This window comes from Euprymna scolopes, chromosome 46 (genome assembly GCF_053919585.1).
Source record: "Euprymna scolopes isolate OS-2025 chromosome 46, ASM5391958v1, whole genome shotgun sequence".
Lineage (NCBI taxonomy): Eukaryota > Metazoa > Mollusca > Cephalopoda > Sepiida > Sepiolidae > Euprymna > Euprymna scolopes.
Window position 1 is genome coordinate 77,151,342 of NC_136527.1, and position 16,926 is coordinate 77,168,267.

General features: G+C 30.8%; 1 long non-coding RNA gene across 1 annotated transcript; it reads right to left on the bottom strand.

The window, feature by feature from the left end:
• Positions 1 to 286: 286 nt before the first annotated feature.
• Positions 287 to 15,389, bottom strand: LOC145270645 (uncharacterized). Its single transcript, XR_013865487.1, has 2 exons — positions 15,080 to 15,389; positions 287 to 5,355 (listed from the first exon to the last, which is right to left on the bottom strand). It is a non-coding gene; the product is annotated as an uncharacterized LOC145270645 (long non-coding RNA).
• Between the last annotated feature and the right edge of the window lie 1,537 nt (positions 15,390 to 16,926).

Sequence of the window (16,926 nt, forward strand, 5' to 3'; positions counted from 1 at the left end):
TCGTTCAAAGCTGATACAACCATATTTCTACATTACCAATTTAGTTGAAATTTTCAGACAACCCATCTTTAGAGTCGAGGGATGTTTCTATCGTATTAAACTAAATTTACATCGCCGATTATTAAAATATTAAATAAAATAAATATATTTTTCATAAGCCGTTAGTGCGAATCTGTTTTGTTGATAGAATTGAACTTCCGGTTCGATTCATTTCACACACCACGATTTGAAGAAACGAATTAGAAGATTTCATTATCTGTTTACTCAATAAGTAAAAAAAACATAATTCATTTGTTTATCTTCCAAATATTTTAATTTAAACATTTTTTCTTTATTATATCAGGCAAAAAAAAGTGTGTCGCTTGCTTTTTGAGTTGAAGTCGTTTTTTTTGTTTTTGTTATTTTTTTTGTTTTTCGATATAAGAAAATATGAACTTTTTTATTATTAACACTATAAATTGTTTGGTAAAAGTACAGGTTTTTTTCGAAGAAATTTTACGGATTGGTGACGTGCTTAAATAATATTTGTTGCTAATGCAGAGAGTGGTCCGCACTACTATGTTTTAAATCTTAAGTTTTATTATATGTTTTTTTATTCAATTGTAAGGTAAAAATACAGATTAGGTACAAAACACCCTCTCCTCCCCATGTAAAGAATGGCTTTTTAAATAATAACGTTATTATTTCAGCACGGATCACTCTCTGCATGAGTACCATACTTTCACTTAACAATTTAATAAACAAACCATGGTACTTATCAGAGAACGTACCGTGCTAAAATAATAACGTTATTTAGAAAGCCATTCTTCACATGGGGAGGGAATTTTGTAACTATTCTATATCAAGAAGTGTAAGCCATGTTTAGTTTCAGAAACGTTTTAGATGGTTTTTTGTTCTAAACAAGTCTTGAGAGGTGACTGGTTTGCAGTAGACAGAACAGTTTCCGATGCTTCGTTGTTCTAAACAAGTCTTGAGAGGTGACTCGTTTGCAGTAGACAGAACAGTTTCTAATGGTTCGTTGTTACACACAAGTCCTGAGATGTGACTTGTTTGCAGTAGACGCTTCCACAGAGCAAAATATACTTACCGTGTCTAAACGGAAAAAACGTGAAATTGCTCAAGAAAAGGTTTATTATTTATGAAGCAATTCTGGTTTCTGATTGGTTGGTAGCAGAACGTGAATTAATTCGATTCGTCAGTTCCTAGCAGCATCGTTTATAAATAGAATCGTCCGACGGTATGGGATCATACCCCCTTACACGTCCAAACTATTGAAACAGAGTTTATTTAGGGTTCAGGAAAAAAATTAAAAAATGTAAAAAACTAATCCATTGCTGAAAACTTATGTCTAATAAGAATGACGCAAGCAGATCAAACAATAACTAAAAATATAAAAAGATATCAAACTTGATAAGAGACTTTCTTATCTTATGCGTTATCATATTTGTGACTCATATTTATTAACTATAAAGCAAAGACACACTACATATGATATAGTTAATCTACAAAAAGTTATAATACAGTTTGGTCGCAACAATTGTCTGATTCATAATATTGTTTGTGTGAATACTATTAATGTAGACAAGTGGGCAATCAATAATGCAACATAAGAAAAGGGAGCTACAATATTTTGCATTAACACAGTTTCCTCTACCACCACAATTATATTACTTTCTCAGAAGCTTATTTTTTAAACAATTCATTACTTCCTAATATTGTATTTGAGTTTAAAATTTAGCTCTATTATAAAATATTTATTAAGAATAGTTTCATCAATCATGAGTCGTTTCCAGTTTATTAAAAGTAACACTGTTTTACTTAGAGTTCTCATATGAATAGGGCGCTTTCTACATGTGGGTCTTTTTCATATGTATCAGTAAAGTTGATTTATAAGTATAGGGATATTTACATATTCTGAAAGAATATTGATTTTCCCGTTTTTTTTTTAACTTTTAGTTCTGAGAGAGCTGAGGGCTGCTAGTTGTATTTTGCTACAATTTTAAGCGTGGTTCCATTACATGTTATCAACAGTGGTTCATGTTTACAAATATTGATTTTCTCTGGTGTGAATTCTCATCTGAGTAAGTAAACTTGATTGCACAGAAAAATCATATCGACAAAGTTGTCATGATTGTTATTTATTTGCAGTGTGAGTTCTCACATGTTTCAATAACGATGATTTCCGATTGCAAGAATATTCACAAATTTCACATGAATGTGGCTTTTCCCCAGTGTGAGTTCTCATATGTCTTATTAACCTTGATTTTTCTGAACAAGAATATCCACAAACTTCACATGAATGTGGCTTTTCCCCAGTGTGAGTTCTCATGTGTATTACTAAACTGGCTTTCACAGAAAAAGAATATCCACAAACTTCACATGAATATGGCTTTTCCCCAGTGTGAGTTCTCATATGTTTCACTAATGATGATCTTTGAGAACATGAATATCCACAAAATTCACATGTATGTGGCTTTTCTCCAGTGTGAGTTCTCATATGTAGCATTAACTTTGATTTTTATGAACAAGAATATCCACAAACTTTACATGAATGTGGCTTTTCACCAGTGTGAGTTCTCATATGTTTCACTAACTGTGATTTATCAGTAAAAGAGTATCCACAAACTTCACATGAATATGGCTTTTCCCCAGTGTGAGTTCTCATATGTATTACTAACATTGATTTCCGATTACAAGAATATCCACAAACTTTACATGAATGTGGTTTTTCCCCAGTGTGAGTTCCCATATGTATTACTAACATTGATTTCGATTACAAGAATATCCACAAACTTCACATGAATGTGGCTTTTTCCCAGTGTGAGTTCTCATATGTTTTACTAAACTTGATTTAGTAGAACAAGAATATCCACAAACTTCACATGAATGTGGCTTTTCCCCAGTGTGAGTTCTCATATGTATTGCTAACGTTGATTTCCGATTACCAGAATATCCACAAACATCACATGAATGTGGCTTTTCCCCAGTGTGAGTTCCCATATGTTTTACTAAACTTGATTTAGTAGAACAAGAATATCCACAAACTTCACATGAATTATTAAGGGTTCAGGAAAAAAATTTTTTTAAAAATGTAAAAAACTAATCCATTGCTGAAAACTTATGTCTAATAAGAATGACGCCAGCAGATCAAAAAATAACTAAAAATATAAAAAGATATCAAACTTGATAAGAGATTTTCTTATCTTATGCGTTATCATATTTGTGACTAATATTTACTAACTATAAAGCAAAGACACACTACATATAATATAGTTAATCTACAAAAAGTTATGGTACAGTTTGGTCGCAAAAATTGTCTGATTCATAATATTGTTTGTGTGAATACTATTAATGTAGACAAGTGGGCCATTAATAATGCAACTTAAGAAAAGGGAGCTACAATATTTTGCATTAACACAGTTTCCTCTACCACAACAATTATATTACTTTCTCAGAAGCTTATTTTTTAAACAATTCATTATTTCCTAATATTGTATTTTAGTCTCAAATTTAGCTCTATTATAAAATATTTATTAAGAATAGTTTCATCAATCATGAGTCGTTTCCAGTTTATTAAAAGTAATACTGTTTTACTTAGAGTTCTCATATGAATAGGGCGTTTTCTACATGTGGGTCTTTTTCATATGTATCAGTAAAGTTGATTTATAAGAATACGGGTATTTACATATTCGGAACGAATATTGATTTTCCCCAGTTTTTATGTAACTTTTAGTTCTGAGAGATCAAGGGTTCACTCCTGGCACTTGATTCTGGTACGATGTAAATTTATATCCAAGGGTTCTTTTTAGAATAGACGCTGTTCCCTTGAGGGCTGCTAGTTGTATTTTGGTACAATTTTCAGCGTGGTTCCATTACATGTTATCAACAGTGGTTCATGTTTCCAAATATTGATTTTCTCTGGTGTGAATTCTCATCTGAGTCAATAAACTTGATTGCAAAGAACAATCATATCCACAAAGTTGTCATGATTGTTATTTTTTTGCAGTGTGAGTTCTCATATGTTTCAATAACGATGATTTCCGATTGCAAGAATATTCACAAATTTCACATGAATGTTCCTTTTCCCCAGTGTGAGTTCTCATATGCGTTATTAACCTTGATTTTTCTGAACAAGAATATCCACAAACTGCACATGAATGTGGCTTTTCCCCAGTGTGAGTTCTCATATGTTTTACTAAACTTGATTTAGTAGAACAAGAATATCCACAAACTTCACATGAATGTGGCTTTTCCCCAGTGTGAGTTCTCATATGTGTTACTAAACTTGACTTAGTAGAAAAAGAATATCCACAAACTTCACATGAATGTGGCTTTTCCCCAGTGTGAGTTCTCATATGTATTAATAACATTGATTTCCGATTACAACAATATCCACAAACTTCACATGAATGTGGCTTTTTCCCAGTGTGAGTTCTCATATGTATTACTAAACTTGATATATCAGAACAAGAATATCCAATAACTTCACATGAATGTGGCTATTCCCCAGTGTGAGTTCTCATATGTTTTACTAAACTTGATACATCAGAACAAGAATATCCACAAACTTCACATGAATATGGCTTTTCCCCAGTGTGAGTTCTCATATGTATTACTAACGTTGATTTCCGATTACAAGAATATCCACAAACTTCACATGAATGTGGCTTTTCCCCAGTGTGAGTTCTCATATGCATCACTAAATTTGATTTTTTAAAACAAGCATACCCACAAACATCACATGAATGTGGCGTTTCCCCAGTGTGAGTTTTCATATGTCTCAGTAACTTTGATTTTTCAGGAAAAGAGTATCTACAAACTTTACAAGAATATTGTTTTACACCAGTGTGAGTTCTCATGTTAAACTAATGATTATTTTATAAAACAAAAATGTTCATACAATTTATACGAAAAAAAAGGTTTTCCCTTTTTATTCCAATTTTACAAATCAGTTTGTTTAAGATGCGGATGTATCATCCCACAAGACACCAAACATTAAAAAAACTGTATTTTCAAACATTTCACAAAATGTGTTTATATAAGGAAATCACACAATTAATAAAAATGTGAATTTTCTCAGTTTTATTTATCATAAATCAAAACTTTTGATTCGATCTCTTATTTGTCTGTTTTGTATGAAAATTAATCATATCTTACATCAAAACTAATATTACCTTCAACATGTGTTAAGTTTTCACAAATATTTCATAACATTTGTAAATAAGTGGCCAGTATAAGAAATTTTCCCACAGATGTCGCTTTAGTCTTCCAAATAACGTTATTCTCTTCAACAAATAATGTTTAAAGAAAATCATATTCCATTAAAATTCAATCATAGGGTTCAATCAGGAATATCTGCAAAGAAATGAAATTCAATATTTTTACTATTTCATTTGATGTATTAGTATTGTTTATTGTTGTTAACTTTGTTGGATTTAAGTCACAACCCCTAGATTAATTACATATAAAAATTAATAAGCATCACATTAAAAATAACTATTTTCTAATTTTACACAGAACCAGTAAATATAGACGTTGCTTAATCTAGTTGAAAATATATATGGATTTTTATGATTTAAATCAAACTGCGTTACTATCAAACCATTGTCTTAATGTGTTTGTTCAGTATCAAAAACTTTAATTCTATATATTTTAATTTTTTATTATTATTACTTTTAATTTTTTCTTATATATTTATCATATTTTTAATACTTTTCAATCCTCTGATTGGAGGAAATATAACTGTTAAAGTTCTAATTCATGTGAATACAAAATTGTTGTAACTACATACTTTTAACTTATACGGGTGTAAATGTTTCAAGTATATTTAAATATCGACACCAACGATTTAGTAGTTTAATAATTATCAATTACATTAGCAAATAATTTGAGATCATTACAAAGACGTCATAAGAGGTGAGTTTTCTAAACTTTACTAAAATATAGTTTTAAATTAGAGTATCCTATACGTCTTCAAAGCTTACATTAGAATTTGCATGGAGTATTATTGCCACATATGAGCATAACTCAATAAGGTTCAGGAAGAGTCTCAAATCTAATCCATCCATCCCCCACACCCAACGTCCACTCTTTGTCCCACTCTCACAATGTTTGATCCCTATACCTGTTTTCAAGTAATTTAATGGAATGTGCTCTGATGACATTGTGACTTATTTGAGGTGAAAAAACAGAAAACATATCCATTCACCCATAATTCATGTGAATTTAAACATTATTTTCAATCACAAATGTTTAACTTATAAATGTTTTCATGTTTGTTCTTTTAATATTAGTAAAGCAAAACATTTCGATTACCATAAACAGAAAATAAACATTTAATCTATCTTTTATTTCATGTCTTATGTTATGTATATCCAACGATCAACGTATCCCATAATCCAATGAACTCCCGTTCGAAGATATAATGAAGCATTTTTTGGCAATGCAACTAGCACGTTCATATTTATTTAAACAATTATTCATATATAATCATCAAAGCGTACTTCATTAGGTTTTACATCTTAATATCTTATTTTTCCCAAGATTTACTTTCTAAATTTGATTTTTTCATGTTATGTATATTCAACGATCAATGTATCTCATAATTCACAGAATTTGATTGTAAATGTAATTGGACATGTTTTAAGTATGACAGTACGATTTATGTATATTCAAACAGTTATTTAAAAATTACATGTAAGATACGCATTCTAAATGATAATACTTTTTACAATCCCATTCAAATTGATTAATAAAGGAGTCATTTAACCTCTTTATATGAAAGTCGCTACAGACAAGGGATGAAGCCACTTGATATAAGACGTATTAAAAAAACTAAAGATTCTAAATGCAAAAGCAGAAGATAACTATTTACCTTAATCTGGAAAACATCATGATGATAGCCTGAAATATCATTAGGGTTTGGCAGACCAGCTATTCGGAATACGAACCAATTAGCTGACAATTTACCCACAGTTTACATCTCTTCAACAAGCAATGACAACCCACATGGTCAGGAGTTATCCTCTTTTCAAGCTTTGCCTTTTTTACAATGAAAATTTACTTGGCTATTAAATAGAAGTTATGCCACTGAGAACTGTATGTGTTTCACATATCTTAACGAAGTTCAGAAATATGTTGGAATTATATTTGTGACACCCGATTTAAGGATTTTTCAAGAGTATAGTCAAAACATTTTTTGCAAGCTTAAGTTAAACTAATATATTTTTGAGAGAGTAATTTCTTATTTTCAATTTTACATACATATACGTACCAATTAGTAATTATTCTAAAACATACTAACAGATAATTCACATTATAGAAAAAGTCCTCTATTTAACTCTCTAAATATTTCAACATTTTTTAATACTGTTTAAACATATATATATTGTCAGTTAATATTTAAGGAACCGAAGTTGTATATATATATATATATATATATATATATATATATATATATATATATATATATATATATATATATTGATTTTAATTTGATAAAACCCGGTTTTATCTATTACATTGAAGTTATGCAACGGAGAACAGTATGTGTTTCACATAACATCTCTTTTTAAAAGAGGCAGCGCAATATATATATATATATATATATATATATATATATATAGTCTTATAGTATTCCCAATTTTATATTAAGTCAAAATAAGATGGCTTAAACAGTATGATTCATAATTACCATATTTCATAATTGAGCATTCATATATTGTTTTAAAAAAATCAAGGCACCAAGGAATAGTTGATGGCAACAAATAGTGTATTTCATCATTAGTTACAATTGTTTCAAGGCTATTCGCGCAAATTAAAACCCTATATCGTTTGGAAATTCTCACGAAAACAACCTTTCATCAGACATTGAATAAAACACATTTTATAAATGAACAATATGGAATCCGTTTCCCTTATAAGGTGAGGACATGATAAAATATTTTACCTACATTTCATCGTTTCAAAGTCTTTAAACTTTTTGTATATTTACTTATTTTTGTATTTCTATTTCAAAAACAAAACAAATCAAACAAATTATCATTCAACGTTACCACTAATTACCTATGTTCACTTAATATGTTTTACTAATATTAATCACTAATTTATTACACTGAATATCTTTATTATATTTTATTATATTAGTTCTAATCCAGACTAATCAACTAAATCTTCGACTATATTATTTGAATTCAGTTTATTTATAAAATTTGCTTTGTTTATTTATAAAAATACCGGCTAAATTATTTGTGTAATTTCAAAAAGCTGTTATTGTTTAAAATTTATTCCATAAGAAAAATAGTTAACATTACTCTATATTCAGTGAAATCTCATTCTTCATTCAAATTTTATTCTTAATATTTTTCGTTCCTACCTATAAAGAAATACGATTAACTAATAGTTTAGACGTTGAATGAGAGGTAACTATACATTCGAAATTTTAAAGCTTTTGTCAAATTCTAAGTTGGCAAATCCCTAATATGTAATTATGATTTATTTATAAATTAATCAAAACCATTTATATCTAGGCTAACCTATTTACATTATAAGTTTGTAATGCATATCTTAACCGTGATACTGATTTTATTGCCAAGGTTTTTACCTACATTTGCCATCCAGCCATAATTTTCTGAGCTTATATATGGCTTTATTTCAAATAATATCAATTCGGGCATTTAAGTACTTAATTGCTTATCTAATAATAATAATAATAATAAATATCCTATTAATAAGTATTCTATTAATAAATATATTATTTAGCTCCATGTATGCTTTACTCCAATGTAAGTTGAGGTCTCCATTGCTTTTTGGATTTAACCGTTCAAAACAAGAATATAATTTTATAAGCTAGAATTTTTAGTTTATTTTTTTATAGTTTTACTGATCTAAAAACAGTATCTATTGATCTCGATTCTTGATTCCTAATATTGTGTTTCTAGTGTTGAATTTATATTGCTAATCTTTGTAAAGCCATTTTATTGATCTAGAAACTGTATCGACTATTACACTATCCACATATCTAATATTGTTTTCCTAGTTTGGAAACCATATTGCTAATCTTTGTTAAGCTTTTTTATAGATCTAAATTTCTTATCTGATAATCCATTGTCTTTATTTTTAATTATGTGTTTCTAGTGTTGAATTTTAGATTCCAGATTTGCTTACTAAATGTTTATGATTTATCACGTCTAATTTATTCCATTTTTAGCTATTTAACTCCATTTTAAGTCTGGCCTTCCACTCAAAAAACATTTTTTCTCACAAGATTTTTTTCCTCTCAGCTGCGTTTTAGATGTGATAGCTAAAATCTATTCCTATGAAAACATCCCTGTATAACAGCCTTTTATTTAATATTTCTTCTGTAGAATTCACTTTCTAGAAGGCTATCAGTAAACACAGATGTCATCTTTTTTATTTACCACGTCTATATTCAGCAGTTAACATTTTCTGTGGGGCAGTTGTTAATGAGGTCAATAAACCGGTTTGTTTGTTTTAAATAACTTTGAAAAAAAAACAGCTCCCTGTTTATTAGGGGCAGTGTCTTGTCTCCAAATGAAAGCAAACCTCTGATATGACGGAACCGACATTGATCAAACGTTACATAGCTTTCTAGAGACCACTGGCCGTGGGCCAGTAGGTATTTATTTGCTCCCCCACCGAGCAAATTAGGCACAAGGCCGATTTTTAATGTGAGGAGTGAAGGGAGGGGGAAGGGAAAAAAGGGGACCAGCTCCCGCGAGGTGGGAAAGGGGAGCTGGTTAAAGGTCAGGCATGTGGGGTTGCCCCCACATTTGGTCTTTGCTAGTCGTAGCTAGTCCTAGCAAGTCATAGCTTGCAGTATCTGCCAGAACAGATACTACACTTTGATCTGGTCGGCCGGGCCCCAGAGGGCGCACAGGCAAGTGAGTGGCCGTGGGCCAGTATTTCGAATAGAGTTTTGCTTTCTTTTGATACTGAAAAACGAATGCAACACGTGCAGATCCGAAAATGTCGAATAATTAACGTTTCAAAATTGGGCAAATTAAATACAGAGACGACCACCGTTGTTAAGTTATAGATATTATCATTTAGATGTGATATAAAAGTTTTTAAAATGAGTGACGGTCTTGAGAATCTGCTGGAAAAAAGCCTTTTGAAGACATACACAAAAAGCGAACACATACATTTTCGCTTTTATATATATATAAACTAGCGGGGGGTACCCGGCTTTGCCCGGGTGTTTGTAGGTGTGTGTATGGGGGGATAGGTAATAACCCTGAAACTATGTTAAAAAAAATCGGAAAAACCAAAACAAAAAAAAGAAAAGAAACGTTGCCCCCGAGTCTACAGATGTAAAAGAAAAAAAAAGTTTTGGTTGTGAGGCTGGATTGAACCCAGGAGCCTTGACACGGAGGTGAAGCAAACTCCAACCACTTAACCGTGTAGGCCAAGAGTAAGAAGAATTGATTATAGTGTTAAAAAAAGGCTTATAAAGCGAGTGAAAGAGGTTTGCTTGACAGATAGCCACTAAATGAGGTCATCGTGGGAGCATTATGAGGTGATGTAGGAGTATTTTATTTTTTTGTTTTACTTCAGATTAGCATTTATTAAATTAAGTATTTCGTTTCCCGTCTAGACATCTCTCTCTATCTGTCCCTCTTTCTCTCTCTGTTTGTGTTTGCGTATCTCTCTCTCTCTCTCTCTCTCACTTCGTCTTCCTTACTCTAAAGACTGTTAATAAAAAAGAAAATGGCGTCTGGCTGTTTTTTTTTGTAAAAATTTACATCGTTAATATTTTTTGTAAGCGTATTTTTTTACTTCACATTTTTGGCTTGTTATTTTTCTTTTAACTATCGTATCTAACTATTTTTAATGTGCTAATAACTTTGGTAACGTTGTCATAGCGTAGAACTTAATAGTTTAGCTTGTGTGAGGGTTAATTTTTTTTTACCAATAACAACAATTTTTAAATTCAGACTGCCATTAGAGCTTGCTGACGTCAAGATCACATGACATGACTCAGATGGTTTTAAATACGAGTTGACCCCAAATAAATGACCCCGTGTATACTTTATGTAGAAGAGTTGGCGCCCGTATTTTTGGGGCAGTTATAAATCGATTTAAAAATATGTAATGTTTAGCATTAAAATGTCACTTTTTGCCCTCCCCCTGCAAAAATCGATCAGTTGATGCACTTTTGTGACTAATTTTTCGATATTTGTCGTCCGGAGGGTGGGGTTTTAATATGATAGCAAGTTTGTGAATTTTTATTCCGTCGGTCAAAAGTTTTTAGCAGACACACAAACATATACATACACACATTTTCTCTTTTATATATATAGATGTTAATTCTTGTACTATCCCCCTACTTTCATTATGAACAACATGGTTTCTGAATCTTTCCTTAAAAACGCACCGTGGGGCTTCAAGATATACTTACTTTATATTCTCAGCCTGAATCTCACATTTGTACACTATTTGTGAGATTAAGCATTTGCCATCCAATGGACACTTTCCAGGTATTCTGCAATTACAGTTTCTCTCTTTAACTCGTTCCTCCAATACTGACTTATTATTGTTCCTTATTTTCTTGTTATTAGAGCTTATTATAGGGCTGGCTAAGTTGGCAGAGGTCGATAAAGATAGTTTTACTGAGTTCCTATTAATTATTTTGCTTAATTTATTCTCAGGTGGGAAATTCTTATCAATTATTCTGTAAAATTCCTTAGGGATATTGTTTTAGATATGCTCACTAAACGGCGGATTAAACCAAACCTGTTTCTTGCGTCTGTTTTTCTTATTCCTAGTACCCACCTCATCATTACCTGTTTCACTGCTATTATTACGCTCCCTGTTTTTATTCCTTTTATCCTTTTTATTGTATCCATTATTAATCTTTGGTTTCTTTCTTGCTCTCATTGTCATGTTGTACGATATTGTGTAGTTAGGTTTGTTATTCCTACTGTTTGCACTCTTCGCGTATTCTATTTTCCCATGGTATCCCGATTTGAGAAGAGCTTCATTGTAATATCTTTGTTTTTATCAAAAAGACTCTCATTCTTTGATAGCTCATATATTGTTTTAGAAATATTGGAGATGAGTGCTTTCTTCATACATTTAGGATGATTCGATTGATAATCAATGTAGAATAGTTTTTGGTTAAGTTTGTGATACGGTTCATATGTGTTATCATTAAGATTTCGAGTAATGCCTGGAAAGTTTACTTCTTTGTAATTGCTGTCTATTGTTATTTCTAATCTCATTTCATTAACATTTCTGATATTTTTCCGAGTTTTTTTCAGTAATTCGATCGCTGGAATGAATTATAACTAGGGCGTCATCCCTATATAGCCCCTCCTCCATTTAAACAAGGTATTTTTCTGTTCATCTCCTTTAGTAAGTACAAACCTACCAATGGAGTAACCAACACAGAATCGGGGACCCATTGTGATGTCAATATATATATATATATATATATATATATATATATATATATATATATATATATATATATATATATATATATACATATATGTGTGTGTGTGTGTGTGTAGTATTCTAAGTAAATCCACAACATAAACGATGAAATTGTCGCAATAGAAACTGATAGGTATATATGTATGTATGTATGTATGTATGTGTGTGTATATGTAGTATTCTAAGTAAATCAACAACATAAATTATCGAGTTATTGAAGAAAAACTAACGTACAAGGTGAAACGATAAAATTGTCGCAGTAGACACTGACATGCCTCTATTTCCATTCGATGACAACCTGTTAAATTATAAACATTATATTTTGAATGTGGCCCTGTTATATCAAAGAACCTACTCTTGGTTTTATATGTCGCGCCTTACTGCTTGTGTAGTAATAACATTTCAAATGAACTGGTAAAATAAAGTGCCTTCCTGTCGATTTGTAATCATTTTTATTTTATTTTAATTTTTTTCTATTTTATTTTCTGTCTTATGAACCTATCAGAAAGAAATTATTTAATAATTGAGAAGACATTTCCAGCTATACCATAGCAAGAGACCCAGTGAAGTAAACCTTTATGACATACCCTATCAAAGGCCTTTGATATGTCAAGAACAATTTCCCTAGAAAGGTTGCCTCCATCGAGAGATTCTCTAATCCTATGAGATATAACTGTAGGCACATCTGCTGTAGATCTAGCAGAGCGGAAACCATATTGTGTGTCACTAAAAAGGTTATTTTTGCTGAGATGGTTGATTACTTCTGTATTTTACACAGATTCCAGTCTTATACAGACTTATAAATAAATGTTTTTACAATTATATATTGATACTTTTGGATACAATGTTTTGGTTTACAAGCATCTTCTGTTCAGAAAAAATGTTGGTTTATTTATTTGTCCTGTTATTTGACCAAGAAGAAATTGGAGTATTTTCATTTTTATTTCGTTATTTATTCATGTTATTTTCAGTGAAAGAGACTCATAAAAAATAATTAAAAGAATTAATTATATTTTATTGTCGTACAAAAAATAATCATATAGTAATTCGCTTTCACTAAAATATCAATAAGAACGCATGAGAAAAAGGTTTTTTCTATTTTGTTTTGTTTTTTTAATTTCCAAGTTGCTAAGTTTTTACGTTTCTTTATATTAGAAATGTTTCACAAACTTTAAATGGGTAAAATTTAATCACACATTTATTTCACATGTAAGGCTGTGATTAAATTTATTTTAAATAAACCACTTGTTTAACAAATAAAAAAGAAATAATGCAAGCTGAAGTTTACAAATGAGTAAATGTATTTCTCTTTTATAATTTACAATTAAAATCGTTGAACAATACAAAGTACAATTTTGGGTATTATGTATTTTTACCGTACTGAAATTATGTTTTTATTTACAAAGCCAACTTAAACCTTGTGTAGGGGAGGGTGTTTTGTAACTATACTTCCACCTTACGATTGAATAAAAAATATGTGTGAAACTTGAGTTTAACCTGAAAACACTATTTACAAATAGCACGGTTCCAAAAATACATAAGCACCGAATTTTAAAGTAGATATTTATCTCAGTTGCATACAAGGACAGAGCCCTCTTTTTTTGTGAAATGTTAAATGGTATTCTACTCAGTAAATGTCGGTGCGTTAGTTACATAAAAAGGGTTAAATTAAACTGCAGAAGCACGTGTTAAACTAAACAGGTTCTATAATTGAATACCTCCAGAAAAAACCCTAAATCATAAAAATGTTTTTGTAAACCATTTGTTAAAACTAATTCAATTAAAAAGCATTAAAAACTATGTAACAACACACGTACACAAAAATGAACCACTATTTTTTAAAACTTTCTTGTTATTTCAAAATGTCTACTAAAGATTCCTCCACGATATGAAAAGTCACTTCACTATAAGTAAACACTACTGAAGATGGTGAAATGACGCAAAATAGTCCCGTGGTCAAGGGGTTCATATTATGAAAACGATAAATTTGCGACAGGTTTGATTATCAGATTCGTTGTCACCGATCTCGAGTACCTCTAAAAAACAAGTTAGAGTTGTCGGTGTTCTGTTGTAGCATAAGGTATCATTTACCGAACGTTTATATTCGTCTTCACCTTTAACACTGATTCGAACACCTTTTAATGTTTTTGTTTACTATTAATCTGGTCCCTCGTTGTAACATGTTAAAACAATTAAATATTAAAAAAGTATTTTTTTTGTGCTCAGTTGTCTAACAATTTGACCAAGTCCGAATGAAATTATTTTGTACATCAAAATTATTGTTATTTTGTCAAAATTCATAAGTTTTACTGAAATAAACACATTTTGTTCAAAAGTCTACATATCCCATTGAAAATTATATTTTTAGAAGTTTTTTTTTTAAAGTTTCTTTTGTGTTCAAAACAGAAATATTTTTTATGGGAGAATGTTTTATTATTATTATTATTATTATTATTATTATTATTATTATTATTATTATTATTAATGTATGTTATAAAGCATAGCGAAATCAATATTTTCTTTATTAGATTTCAATAAAAAAAGAAACTTATTTTAATGTTTCAGATTATTTAAAAAGTTATTGGATGCAAATTTATTTTAAAGTGTATAAAAAATAACTTACCTTTTATTCCAGGAATTCAATGCGAAAAAAATGGGATGAATTCGTTTTTTTCTTTTGTGTTCAAAACAGAAAATTTGTTTTGTTTGTTAGGATTTCTTTAGTAAATTGATACAACTTTTGTTTTGTGTGTCCAATTCATTAAGAAATAAAATATATGAAACTATAAAAGAATCCAAATTAAAAGATGAAAAACACGATTTAAACGTGAAATTATTTCAAGAGAAAATCAACTGTTAAAGAACAATGAATTAAGGTCATCGTAAAACGGTGTAATAATTATTTCGTTCCTCGAGTAAAAAATGTCCGTTTATTAGTTAAAAATGTGCAATTGTTTCCCAATCATTCCTAAAGCATATTAAATAATGAAATAAATTATATCGATGCATAAAGATAAAATAATTATAACATTAATACGATTAAAACAATCGACGTTTTTATAAAGCAGCGTCACATTTTAACCGGAAGTTACTATTGCTATTGAAGCCATAAACGTTTTAATAAATAAATCAGTGAATTTCGATGACATTCAAGCCAGATGTAAATTACAGACATTCAAGTGCAAATTCTTAGATGTCCAGGAAACAGAGGAACAATTATAGAGCAAATCATATCCGGAACGAAACATCAATAACTTGGAAAACAATTTCTAGCAAAGTGTAAAGATTTGGCAGATTTGCCGTTTAGCCTCAAACTCTATTATGACAAAAAGGGACACGTTGGGTAGGCACCGGTATATAGCGCTTATTATTTTATTTGTTAAATAACATATTTGTATTGTTCAATATTTTAAATTATAAAATTATAAAATAATAATTTTAAATTATAAAATAAATAAAACATTTAATCATTTTAAACTATCTTCATTATTATTTATTTTATTTTTATTTACTTTTTTGTTAAACAACGTGGTTTACATTAAGCTCTATACATACCGGTATCGAGGCAATGTGCCCCTTTTGGTGATAATAGGCTTTGAGGCTATTCATACAATTAAATGACAACTCTGACAAAGATTTTACACTGCAGGAAGCTATAAATTATGGCAGGACACATGAGGCTTCCATAGCCCGCATGAGACAACTATATGAACTCTAGGAACGAAAAGAAAAAAAGATAGATGCAGTACATGTAGCAGAAGTAGCAATAACTAAAATGAGGGGAAAAGGAGCTTACCTCGGGTACGTCTGTTGTGTCACCGGTTGGGGGGAAAAGAGAATTCCAAGATGGCGTCCGGGGTTTTTTATTAGCGTTTACCCCATGCAATTCTCGGAAAATCACGTTTCTTTCTCATGTGATTATGCAAATGGATAATTCCCGGCCACTATAAAAGCAGGAGGCTAGAGACGAGTCGGCAGTGTCCTGCAAATTGTGTGTTGGTGTTTCTGGCGATTGGAGTGTGTCTTCTTTTACCACGGTTATCACGGACAGGAATTCCCTCTCTTCTGGAAGTGGGCGATATTGACTATTTTGAAGTTGTACTGTTGCTGACAGAACATTTATTTTTTTTGCCTACTACATTTTTGTTTCAAGCTATTTCGGCCCGAATATGGCGAAGGTGCGGATAAGCAGTGATATTATCAAGCCGTTCTCTGGCGAGGGAGACGTTGTAGCGTGGCTGAAAAAAGTAAGACTTGTAGCACAACTTCAGCAGGTGGATGACGTAGCGAGTCTGCTACCTTTATACCTGGAAGGCGATGCGCTGGCCCTCTACATGGAAATGGAGGAGGACGATCAAAAGAAAATAGACCAGATTGAGGCTCGATTAAAGGAGGCATTTACTGATGACGCGTTTGCAGCATATAGAAAAATAACTATGGTTAGATGGGCTGGTGAACGTGTGGATGTGT